Source organism: Glycine soja, chromosome 12 (genome assembly GCF_004193775.1).
Source record: "Glycine soja cultivar W05 chromosome 12, ASM419377v2, whole genome shotgun sequence".
Classification (NCBI taxonomy): Eukaryota; Viridiplantae; Streptophyta; class Magnoliopsida; order Fabales; family Fabaceae; genus Glycine; species Glycine soja.
The window spans coordinates 17354068-17367032 of NC_041013.1; the positions used below are offsets into that span (position 1 = coordinate 17354068).

At 34.1% G+C, this 12965-nt stretch overlaps 1 long non-coding RNA gene across 1 annotated transcript; it reads left to right on the forward strand.

Annotated features, from left to right (window-relative positions):
* The first annotated feature begins 51 nt into the window (after positions 1 to 51).
* LOC114379831 lies at positions 52 to 2723 on the forward strand. The gene is made up of 7 exons (XR_003659615.1): positions 52 to 133; positions 232 to 304; positions 396 to 491; positions 569 to 1076; positions 1205 to 1294; positions 1495 to 1579; positions 1945 to 2723. It is a non-coding gene; the product is annotated as an uncharacterized LOC114379831 (long non-coding RNA).
* The last annotated feature ends 10242 nt before the right edge of the window (positions 2724 to 12965 follow it).

The window sequence follows — 12965 nt, forward strand, 5'->3', positions numbered from 1 at the left end:
ATACGTATCTAATGTGAATGACATGCAGGGAACATTGGCAACTCATAATTTTGTGTCCTAGGCAACATGTTGTTGTTTGGTTCTGTTCTTTGCATAGGAAACCTGATATGCATATCAAAGCTACAATTAATAGGTTATCTCATACCATATAACTTTTTGCAAGCCTTCTTTAATGGTCATTATTGATTGACATTTTGTTGTATATGCGTTGATGTGGTTTTTTAAAAGCAGTGTAATGACAAAATTGAAGAAGACCTTGTCTCCTGAAACTAAGGCAGTTGCACCAAAGTGGATTGAAGTAAAGGTAAGTCAGCTATGTACCATGTGTTAGTGTTGTCTAGTTAAGTCATGAACTTATGTAATGTATACGATGTTCAAATGTTTTCCATATGTAGAGTCACGTTCAAACCGGCTGTTATGAATGTGGATATTACATAATGCATTGGATCTGGAACATCATAGCCAGCGACATAAAGAGTGATTGGTCCATGGTATGCATAAACTTCAGTACAATTGGAACTGAATTTTTATATTTGCAGTACTAACTTACAATTATGAATACTTGCAGTGGTTTGCTAATGACACACCGTTGGACATCGGCATCATCACCACAATTCGAAAGAAATGGGCAACATTTTTTTTAAAGACAGCAATAAGTCAAAACGGCTAATGATGGCGTTGGAGTATTTTTTTCCCTGTATTTGAGACAATTGTTATGTTATTTGACACAGCGGCTATTTTATTTTCGGTCATGCTACTAATATTCTATTCTTAGTATTACCTACTCAATTTCATATAATTGTAGTAATATATTGTCTTTACCCCCTTCTACTGCATTGCATCTGCATTTGATTACCACAGCAACAATTTAGTGCAGCTATAGTACCACCAAGCTTGCCACTGCAGCAGTTAAGTGAACAAATGAAGTGTCCACAGTCATTGGATGGTTGCTTGGTAGAGGTACATGCTAATAACTAATAAGATTTCCTGTGCAGGGTATCATTGTTTTTGCATGACTGATGGCTACCTTGGGGCTGGAGATTTTGGTTGAATCTGCCTCAAGTGTTATTTTGAAGGTAATTGAGATAATCTTTTGTTGTTGTTTGTTTATTATATACCTAAATTTGGGTTGAAGACTAGTTATTCAACATGTGGATTATCTACCATAAGATTGTTCTAATAAGTGATTTTATCATTTGAGCAGATGATATTATCATTTGACCTTGCTTTTGCTTTGATTCCGCTCCTAAAGTTCAGTAGCAGCAAAGTGACTAGCAGCACAAGCATTGAAGAGGTGTGTTTCCTCCTTGTTTGTGGATTCATGAACTATAAGTTAATACATGAAACTGAAAAATGTTCTAGTTCTAAAATTTGATTAGCTAGGCTTACATGAATTGTTGAATTGATCAGCTAGGCATACATTATATCAACTGTTAGTGTCATTTTTTCAGTCTAATAATATTTTGGTTGATATTATCATTATTATGATTAAAGAGATTGCAGGGATTCCAAGGGAAGGGGACCAGGGGATGAAAAATATGATTAAAGAGAGTTCTTGAGGAGTTTGTCACATGCTCAGGTAATTAGTGCTAAAGCAGTTGGGTGAAATTCTCATATTTTGAATGCTGCATGCAATTAATATCGTCATTTGATGAAATGCAGAATCTTCCTGACTGGTTTAGTGCATGTTTCATTGATTGCATTCCATTTAAAATATTATTAATCAAGAGGAGTCTTGCTTAATTGACTTCAGTGTTGAGCGTGCTGCATTTGTCTTATGTAGTAGTTCATTCATTTATTTAATTTTAGTTGACAACTTGTGGAATGGTGATATCAAAATATAACCTATGAAAGAGGATAATCTTGTCAGCTAATTGTTGAGTGGTTTATTTTTTTGTTTTGTCTTTTATGTTGCATTTGATGACTTTGTTTCTTTTCTTGTAGGGAAGTGGAAGATTTTGCACGAAGGTTAAATTCTGCTTGGCCTGAAAGGATGCAAATTTGATCTTTGGCCCAACACAGAAGACTAGTAACAATTTCTATGAATAGCAATGGTTCAACGCAGCTGTATATAGGTATGTTCTATCTATCTTCTCAATATTCGCGGTGAACCCTACTTGCTGCCTTGTTTTCTATCAGAAGCATCATTAAATTTTGTTGACATGCACATGACTGGAATCAACTAGTTATAAGTTACTTCATCACTCTCATGCATTTCATTCATCACATACAACACTCTCTCCAAAGTTCAAATTAAGACTGAGGGGTGAGAAAGAGACAATTAATATGGGTGCCGGTCTACTTGCAATTGGTTCTTGTGCAATTGGTCTATGCAGTGATGAACATTACTTAAATGCTTGCAATAGAATCTGGAATGAGCCCTCTTGTCCTTGTTGCTTATCGACAACTCTTTGCTACTGTGTCCATTGCTCCCTTTGCTTATTGGCTCGAGTGGTAATTATATATATATATACCCTTTCTGGTTTTGTTTTATTTTCATATATATAAACAATGCATGCATGAAAGGCTTTGATGAACTTTGAACCACCTATAACATTCTCACTGTGAGTGTCACCGTCGATATCCCTTTTCTTTTGGTTGATGCATGATTGTGTTATTTATCCTTTAAATGTATTTATATATGTTTGCTGTATATAAATGTAGCTTTGTTTTTGAAATTTGAATGGTATAACCCAAATTTTGTGAGCAGGCAAAATACTTCAACGACGGTCCTTATGAAAAACCCGTCTTTATAGCCTTATTTACCAACAACGACGGGTGCTCGAGCCACCGTCGTTGAAACCTCAAACAACAATGACGGTGTCCTCACCACCGACGTTGACATACTACCAAACAACGTCGGTGGTGAGCCCGCCACCGATGTTGACAGGAAACAAAACAAATACGGGTGTTATTCGTACCCGACGTTGATATGGACAACAACAACGACGAGTCTTGCTAACCCGACGTTGAAATGGACCAAAACAACGACGGGTTGTCTAATATGTGCGTCGTTGAATCCTTTTTTATAACGTCTATTCTTTTATAGCCACTGACGTTGTATTCTTGCATTACAAAGACGGGTCCTAGGATGATCGATGTTGTTGTTGTCGACATACAACGACATCTGGAACAAAGACGGTGTGGGGCCCGTCGTAGATACCGGTTTTCAACCGATGTAGAAGCTTCTTTTTGTAGTTGTGATGGGCCCTAAACACATCAATAATCAAAAGTATATATATATATATATATATATATATATATATATATATATATATATATATATATATATATAATATGATATGATGATGATGATATGTGACTCAATGAGTGTAGCAGGCATGTTTAGGCACTTTAGAGCCTTAGGAAATTTTCTTAAAAACTTAATATTATATAAATTATTTCTCAAACTATTTTTTTAGTTTTTTATGACTTTTTTTTATCATTTTTATTTGCTCTTTATGAATAGTAAGACATTTATCAAGAGTATTATATATTGAGATTGAATTAATTTTTTAACTTTTAACTTTTATTTTAAGTTTTGAAAACCAAGTTTATACTTTTTTTTCTATTACTACAAAGTATAAGAATAAAATAAAGAAGCAATACATAATATAAATAAATTATTTTTAAAAATCTGATATCAATTAAGGTCTTGAAAAGTATGAAAATGAAGAGATAAAGAGAGAAACAATGAGAGTGTTGAATAAAAGTTATTCTTAATTAAAGTGATTGATAAGTCATGCATGAATATCTCTAACCTTAACGCTGTAAAAAATTATCTCTAACCTTAATAACCATGTTTCTAATTAATGGTATAATTTCTCATAATAAGCTACAAATTCAAAATTTCCAACATTATAAGGTGAGCTAATGTGATCAATATTTTATCTTACTGAGACCATTTGTTCCAATGATGTTACTACTATAAAGTTTATACATAGTATAAACATACTTTAGCCTTTTGAGGTTTTGCTCTCATGCTCTATGCATTTCTATCAACAATAGGAACACTAATTAATGGTTGCACCACACACACTGGCTGATAAACTTAATTTCTATCCCAAGTACATTATTTTATATTCTCTTAGCCTATCATCCAACATTATTCTAAGCACCATTCAACATGTTATGACACACACAAATATCATTGTTATGGTGGGCCTAGACCAGAGAACCAAACCAACCTATCTCATTGAATTCATTTTATGTAATTATAGACACATAAATTTTACACAACACTCACCTTTTCAAGAGAAAGTGTGTGGCCAAGATCCAGCTTGAGGCCATCATTGATGACCGCCTTGTACCTCAAAACCAAGTCTTGGTTATTTTTCACAATGGCATCTGCAACTTCCCTGCTTTTCTTCAGCTATTGAGCCTCTTCAATGATATGGTTCGCGAAACCCAACCTCTCAGCTACCTCTACAGTCAAAGGTGTGGCCAAGAGAGATACATCATGGGCTTTAGTGGCCCCTATGATCGGCAAAAGCTTGTGAGACACTAGAAATTAAAGTAGCAACCATGTTTTACACACTAGAAAAATACATAGTATAGTAATATAAAGCTTGTCAATATAGTTGTCCCTTGCTTAAAACTTATTTGTCTTTTTGTTTTCTTTCTAAACTTATTTGCCTTTTTGTTTTCTTTCTAAACTTTGCTTGTGCAAAGTTTTGGTGCAGCATATTCTGACATCATCGCTGCAATCATCAAACCACTAATTGATGGAAGTAGTGGTTAAACAACATGATGATGTTAGAACAATCTATTTTTTCAATATTGAGTTTCACAATGAATATATTTATAGCTTGCAGCAGGTATCGAACCTTCCTATATTTGGCTAACTTGATGTCAGATATGGACTTTGTCAAGCTCAGTCGGGGAAGATTTATCTTGGCCTGAAGTATTAGACAATGAGTTTCAAAGTTCACAAATATTAGAAAGAGATTAAATTTAGACTTAGTCTATAGAACTCAAGAGTGTAAATTTAAGCATAGACTTAGTCCATGCTTAAATTTTCATTGTGGCCGGACAACTGAAAATATGCCACAATGAAAATTTAAGTATAGAATTTTTACCATTTGGTTTGTTTGTGAACACTGACATGAATGGCCTATTTTGACCACTCAAATTCATCCCATTCCGTTGTTCGGCCATCATAGTGAAACAGAAGGATTGTGAAATCCTTTGAAAACTATTCAAGTGCCATATCTAGTTTAAACACGCATCCACAAATCTATGTAGAGAAAGAGAGGAAGAGAAAGGGAGAGAACCTTTTTCACAGCTACATCGATATTCTTTTTCTGCTCGTACCCAACAGTGAAAGTCACAAGGTACTTTGGCTTAAAGGTTAAATCCTGCGAGTGGAAGTTTTATCACACTCTCAGTATATGGAGAACCTCACACAACAAAAATATCAGAGGCACCCCTAGTCCAAGTTAATAAAGAACAGAATAAAGAGAAAATAGAAAATAATGGTAGAAAGAAAAATATCACATGTGGGAAGCTAAGTTTTTTTTGTCACTTTCAATAAAAAAGTTTAATGCTTATACACTGACATTGTCATCCAATGATAAATCATCATTTGAATTACTTAAAAATAATTAATTTAAAAGTCAATAGACTTACCATATATGATGGGTTGTGATTAGATGATTGTGTAAAACTTTTTACATTGTCGATGGATGATCCTTTTTCTCTCCAAATAACCTTAGCATAATGTTTAACAACACATTAATCTGTGTTTAGCTGCATTTTTCTTATAGCATTTGATGGGTGTGGCTACATTGAGCACATAAATATATTGTTGTAGTAGACTTCACCTTACTGGGAAGACCCTATAATCTGCACAAAAATAAGTCTGATTCTGCATTTACTATCCTAGGAGGTAATCTTTCTGCACCTCTTGGATTTGTTGGAACCCAAATCTGCAGACAATCATAAAAACAAGTAGCAAATGTCTTATCATCATATATACAGACCTTAACATGTCATATTTTCAAGTGTTACATGTGAAATCATGGTTAAATCCTTTGACAATTATATTTTATAATTGATTAATAAATAAGAAAAGGATGGAGAGGAAAAGAAGAGGCTTTATGGATCTCACACTGCTATATTTAATTTTCCTTTTCACTCTAGTCAGATAACCGCATAAAATTCTAATAATATCTTGTTTTCTTCCATATATATTTTGACAATCATTTGATTTGATCAATTATTAACCAACATTGTTTCTATTCACAAGGCATTTCTGCTTTCAATATCAGTGTTTGATGATCATACTTAAGCTCTACATGGGAATAAACATCTCTAATCTCTAATTCCTTCCAAATTAAAGTCAATAACTTTTGAAGCATGATGCTCAATTATAAGGTGCTAAACCTTTCTTGACTTTATGGATTTCACTCCAACTATATAATTGAATAAAATATGCTTTTTCCCCTAACTTTCTTGAATCATTGTACACCCTACAATTTTCAAGTCCTTCACATGGATGACAAGAAAAGATGCATATCTTTGTTGCATCACTTGGAAACTGATCTTGGGTTGTGATGTTGTTGTCTATATATTTTTCCTATATACAAGAGAGATGATGCAGGCCGTATGGTAGATTCAGCTGCAAATTATTAAGCACCATTAGAGTTTCGTTATTTAGACCGACAACACCACAAAGAGCAGCTGACATTGTTACAGATCCTGAACATACGAGCAAAGATCATAGTAACTCACCAATTTTTCTATTATATGTATTCTTAATATTCATGCACTACTGAAATAGATTTAGCTAGAAAATTCTTATATATGTTCAATGCTACAAAGCAATAATGAATGCTGATTTCTCTGGTCTTTCATGTACAAATATAAATCAAATACCTCCCCAATCAACACCAAGGGCAATAGGACACAGTCCGACAGACACGAGAGAAGCAGATCCACTAGAAGAACCTCCTGCAATCTTGTTAGTATCATATGGGTTTCTAGTAGGCCTATAAAGTAAATAAACAAACATACTCTTGTCATCAAATAGTTTAATGTACATTTCTTAATACTTAATTTAGAAAACAAGTCCACCGCCAAAGGTCATGTAACAAAATGTGAATATGAGTTTGACACAAGTTGCTCTTACCCATCATGTGAATTTATCCCACTGGTTCTAGATCCTAGTTCATGCATATTGGTTTTCCGAACAATTATGGCGCCAAATAGTCTTAGACGCTTAACGCAGCAGGCATCATCACTACCTATTGTTGGATATGGCAAACATTAACACATTACACTACCTGTTGTTGGATATGGCAAACAATTTATCTCATCCTTGACAGAAATAGGAACTCCGTCTAGCACATAAATAGGTTCCCCTGCACAAATAGTATTGCATCAAATGAGTATCTTTTCAGAGGATTTAGGCAAGCATGATGGAATTTTTGGATGGGTCCACGTTCTCTTTGGACTATTTTTTCCCGTTGCAGTTTTTTTCGAAAATTTGTTTTCTGAATTTAGTCCATTTTCCTACCACGTTCAACCCTTATCTCTGCCACGTTCAGTAACAAACTCACGCCCCTATCCTCAAACCCACATTCGGATACAAATTGGTTGAGCTCTATGATGGACATACTCTATAAATAAGATGAGGTGCTCTTAGTTTTGTATCACCAAGCCTACTTCTCTATTCAGAAAAATACACAATCAATTCAGAGTAAGGGTTTGGAAAAAAAAACAAAGCTGCCTTCGGGTTCATGCTTGCGTCGCTCCGTGTTTGATTTGCAATGGCTGGAGGTACACTTGTGCTCTTTTTAGCTTCCACTGTTTGATCTGAATATGGCTTTAAATTCATTTGAATGTTTATATCAATATGTATATACTAATACATTTGGTATCAGAACCTTAAAATGTCTCTACCTTGCTTCTATTTTGGAATTATATGAAGTAACACTGTTCTGTTCCGTTCAATATGGAAAGAAAAGTAGAGAAGAAAGATGAATAGTGTAATAGTATTTTAGAATAAGGTATAATACGACACCATTGAAAGCATAAAATTTTATATATTAAAATAAAAAAGAAGATTCTGGATCCTCTCCTTCTTGAAAGCGTAAAACAGAAGTTTGGAAGCGTAAACTTTTATATATTAAAATAAAAAAGGAAAGAAGATCATGGATCCTCTCCTTCTTGAAAGCGAGTTTAATATTCTAAATATTAAAAGCACAAACTTTTTGAAAGCGTAAACTTACATATTAGTGTGTTTGAATTATTTATTAAGATTAATTGTATGTTTATTTTGGTATTTAAGCATGCAATATTAAGCTAAATAATTTAAGCACATTAAATTTAATGGTTAAGAGCTTATATGTTTTAAATATTGGATAATCATATGCATATATTATTTATTTACTTTTGAAGTTTTGTGTGTATGATTTTACAATTTTATACATGAAAAGTTATCTTGAATATTTTTATGCAATGTTATTCAATTTATTTACATTATTTAGAATATTATGTAAATATTTTGCTATTATTAAGAATTAATGTTAAGTGATTAATATGATTTAATTAATTAAAGAATAGCCACAACATCTTTAATTGATTAGGTTTATATATTAAGTATAAAAGAAATCACATTTAAAAACATTGGTTGTGATTAATCATATTTAATGTGATAAAATATACAAACATGAATTTTGTTATGTTTGTATTATTAATTAGGATAAAATATCAGATTATATTTCTTAATTTACCCACAGGAATTGAGAAAAAGAAACATAATTTGATAGTTTTATCATAAGTATGAATCTAATTGAGTAGAACTTTGGCTCACAAGCAAGTTGTATGTCACTAGGTTCATGAACTAATACATATTTTACATTGGTAAAACATGACAATTTATTGAGTCTCAAATTATGAATAATGAGAAAGTATTCTTGAACTTTGAAGTTAATCAATCTGCAAACATTTCTGATATTAAGTGTGATATTCCTGAATTGAAAGGGGACAATTATAAGGTTTGGAGGGAGAGAATTCTTCTTCATTTAGGCTGGATGGATATTGATTATGCTATTAGGAAAGATGAGCTGCTAGGCATTACTGAGACTAGCACTCCAGACGTTGTTGATCTTTATGAAAAGTGGGAGAGATTTAATCATCTGTTCATCATGTTCATAAAGACTAATATATCTGCTAGTATCCGTAGTTCCATTGATCAGCATGAAAAAGTCAAGAATCTTTTGAAGGCCATTGGCGATCAGTTTATTACATCTAATAAGGCCCTTCCCAACACCCTTATAATGAAGTTCTCATCTTTAAAGCTCCAAGGGATAAGGGGTGTACGTGATCACATCATGTGCATAAGGGATATAGTGGCTCAACTAAAAGCCTTGGAGGTTACCATGTCTGATTCTTTCCTAGTACACTATATTTTGTGTACTCTGCCCTTGCAATATGCTCCCTTCAAAATCTCTTATAACACATATAAAGACAAATGGTCAATTAATGAGTTGATGACCATGTGTGTTCAAGAAGAGGAAAGGTTAATTATGGAAAAGGGCGAACTTAACTGTTCATGGAAAGAAGAAAGGGGATCAACCCAAAAGCAAAGGCAAGATTCCTACTTAGCCAGTCATAAAGAAAGAGTCCAAGTGTTTCTTTTGCAAGAAGAAAGGGGACATGAAGATAGACTGCTTAAAGTTTAAGAGCTGGATGGACAAGAAAGGTACTCCATGTGCTTTTGTTTGTTATGAATCTAATATGGTTAGTATTAATCATAACACATGGTGGATTGATTCTGGTTCTACAATCCATGTTTCTAATACCTTGCAGGGTATGGAAAACCTAAAGAGGCCAATGGGAGGTGAGCAACACATCTATTCAGGAGGCAAGATGAGCTGACATGTGGAGTCCATTGGGACATGCAATTTGGTTTTAAGCAGCGACTTCATTTTATGTTTGGAAAATAATTTTTATGTTCCATGTTTTTCTAAGAATTTGATTTCTGTATTGAGACTTGCACCATTGAGTGTTGCTTTTAATTTTTTGGATTCTGGTTTTACTTTAATTAATAAATCTAGAATTATTGGTTCTGGTGCATTACTCGATTGTCTTTACTATATTAAATTGCAAAACGATGCTGCTGATAATTCTATGCATGTTACCATCGGGTTTAAACGATGTGTTGTGAATGAGGAATCCTCTATGTTGTGGCACCGTAGATTAGGACACATCTCTATCGAGAGAATTAAGAGATTGGTAAATGAAGGAATACTTAGTACTTTGGATTTTGCTAATTTTGAGACTTGTGTGGATTGCATTAAGGGTAAGCAAACTAACAAGTCTAAAAAGGGTGCAAAGAGGAGCTCAAACCTATTAGAAATCATACATACAAATATTTGTTGTCCAGATATGGATGCAAGTAGTCCAAAATACTTTATCACCTTTATAGACGATTATTCATGATATATGTATCTCTACTTACTTCGTACTAAGGATGAAGCTTTGGATGCCTTTAAAATTTTTAAGGCTGAAGTCGAGAAACAATGTGGAAAGCAAATTAAGATTGTGAGATCTGATCGAGGTGGAGAGTACTATGGTAGATACACGGAGAATGGACAAGCGCCTGGTTTGTTTGCGAAGTTTCTTCAGGAACATGGGATTGCTGCCCAATACACTATATCTGGTTCTCCGGATCAGAATGGTGTGGTAGAAAGAAGAAACCACACTTTAATGGACATGGTAAGAAGTATGAGAAGTAATAGAAAACTTCCTTAATTCTTGTGGATTGAAGCATTAAAGACGACTGTGTATATATTAAACTGAGTTCCAACTAAGGTTGTCTTAAAGACACCTTTCGAGTTATTCAAAGGTTGGAAACTGAGTTTGCGACATATACACGTTTGGGGATGCCCATCTGAAATAACCCATAAGAGAAGAAACTAGACCCAAGGACTATTAGTGGATATTTCATTGGATATGCTAAAAAGGCCAAAGGTTATAGATTCTATTGTCCATCACATAGCACTAGGATTGTGGAATCAAGAAACGCAAAATTTCTTGAGAATGACTTGATTAGTGGGAGTGATCAATTTCAGGACATTGCTTTTGAAAAATATCACTATGAAGCTCAACCCTCTAGCTCAAATGATAGATTGATTGTCATTCACACCCCTCAAGTACAAATAGGTGTTAGACAACCAATGATTGAAAATCCACAAATTATTGGAAACAATCATACAGATCAAGTTATTGATGAGGAATATCAAGGTAATGTTGAACAACCGGTTGAGCAACAAGTTCCTCAAGAAATTGATGAGGTAACATTAGGAAGATCTACTAAAGTCAAAAGGTCAGCAATTCCTAGTGATTATGTAGTGTATCTGCAAGAATCGGACTACAACATTGGAGCTGCAAATGATCTTGAAACGTTTTCACAGGCCATGAGTTCTAAAGAATCAAACTTATGGCACAATGACATGAAAGATGAGATGGATTCTATGTAGATGGGTTTTAAAACCAAGAAAGACTCACAAGGCAACATTGAGAGACATAAGGAAAGACTTGTTGCCAAAGGGTTCACTCAAAGAGAAGGAATTGATTACACAGAGGCTTTTTCTCCTATATCTAAGAAAGATTCTTTCCGAGTAATTATGGCATTAGTAGCTCATTTTGATTTTGAGTTACATCAAATGGATGTGAAAATAACATTCCTTAATGATCATCTAGAGGAAGAAGTTTACACGAAACAGCCTGAAGGATTCTCCTCTACTAAAGGTGAGCACTTAGTTTGCAAGCTTAATAAATCAATCTATGGCTTTAGACAAGCCTCCCACCAATGGTATCTAAAGTTTCATGATATCATCACTTCATTTGGCTTCGAAGAGAACATCATGGATCAATGTATATACCAAAAGGTTAGTGGGAGTAAGATTTGCTTTCTTGTGTTATACGTGGATGACATTTTGCTTGCAACTAATGATAAGGGTTTGCTATATGAGGTGAAACAATTTCTCTTGAAGAACTTTGATATGAAGGATATGGGAAAGACATCTTATGAAAGATCTCGAGGCATTTTGGGTTTGTCTCAAGAGACTTATATTAACAAAGTTTTAGAGAGATTTAACATGAAAGATTGTTCACCAAGTATAGCTCCCATTGTGAAGGGTGACAAACTCGCTTTGAGTCAGTGCTCGAAAAATGATTTTGAGCGGGAACACATGAAGAATACTCCATATGTTTCAGCTGTTGGAAGCCTTATTTATGCTCAGATTTGCACCAGAACTGACATTGCATATGTTGTTGGAGTTTTGGGAAGATATCAGAGTAATCCAGGTATTGACCACTGGAAAGCTGCAAAGAAAGTGATGAGATATCTTCAAGGGACAAAGGATTACATGCTCATGTATAGATAAATTGATTGTCTAGAAGTGATTGGCTACTCTGATTCAGACTTTGCTGGTTGTGTTGATTCACGAAGATCAACAACTAGTTATATTTTTATATTAGTCGGTGGAGTTGTATCTTGGAGAAGTGCCAAGCAAACCTTAATTGCTACTTCCACTATGGAGGCTAAGTTCGTTTTCTGTTTTGAGGCTACCTTGCATGGTGTATGGTTGAAGAGTTTCATGTCTAGCCTTAGGGTTGTGGACTCTATTTCCAAGCCATTAAAGTTGTACTATGACAACTTTGCTGCGGTGTTTATGGCTAAAAACAACAAAAGTGGAAGTTGAAGTAAGCACATCGATATCAAGTACTTAGCCATAAGAGAACGTGTTAAAGAGAAGAAAGTGGTCATTGAACACATCAACACTGAATTGATGATTGCTGATCTTTTAACTAAAGACATGCCACCAAAGAATTTTAAGGATCATGTAGTACGAATGGGACTTGGTTCCATGATGTAATTTCATTGTACATACATTTGTTATTTTCAATGAAACTCTTATTCAGTTAGATATTTTCTCATATGGATTTGTGCACAT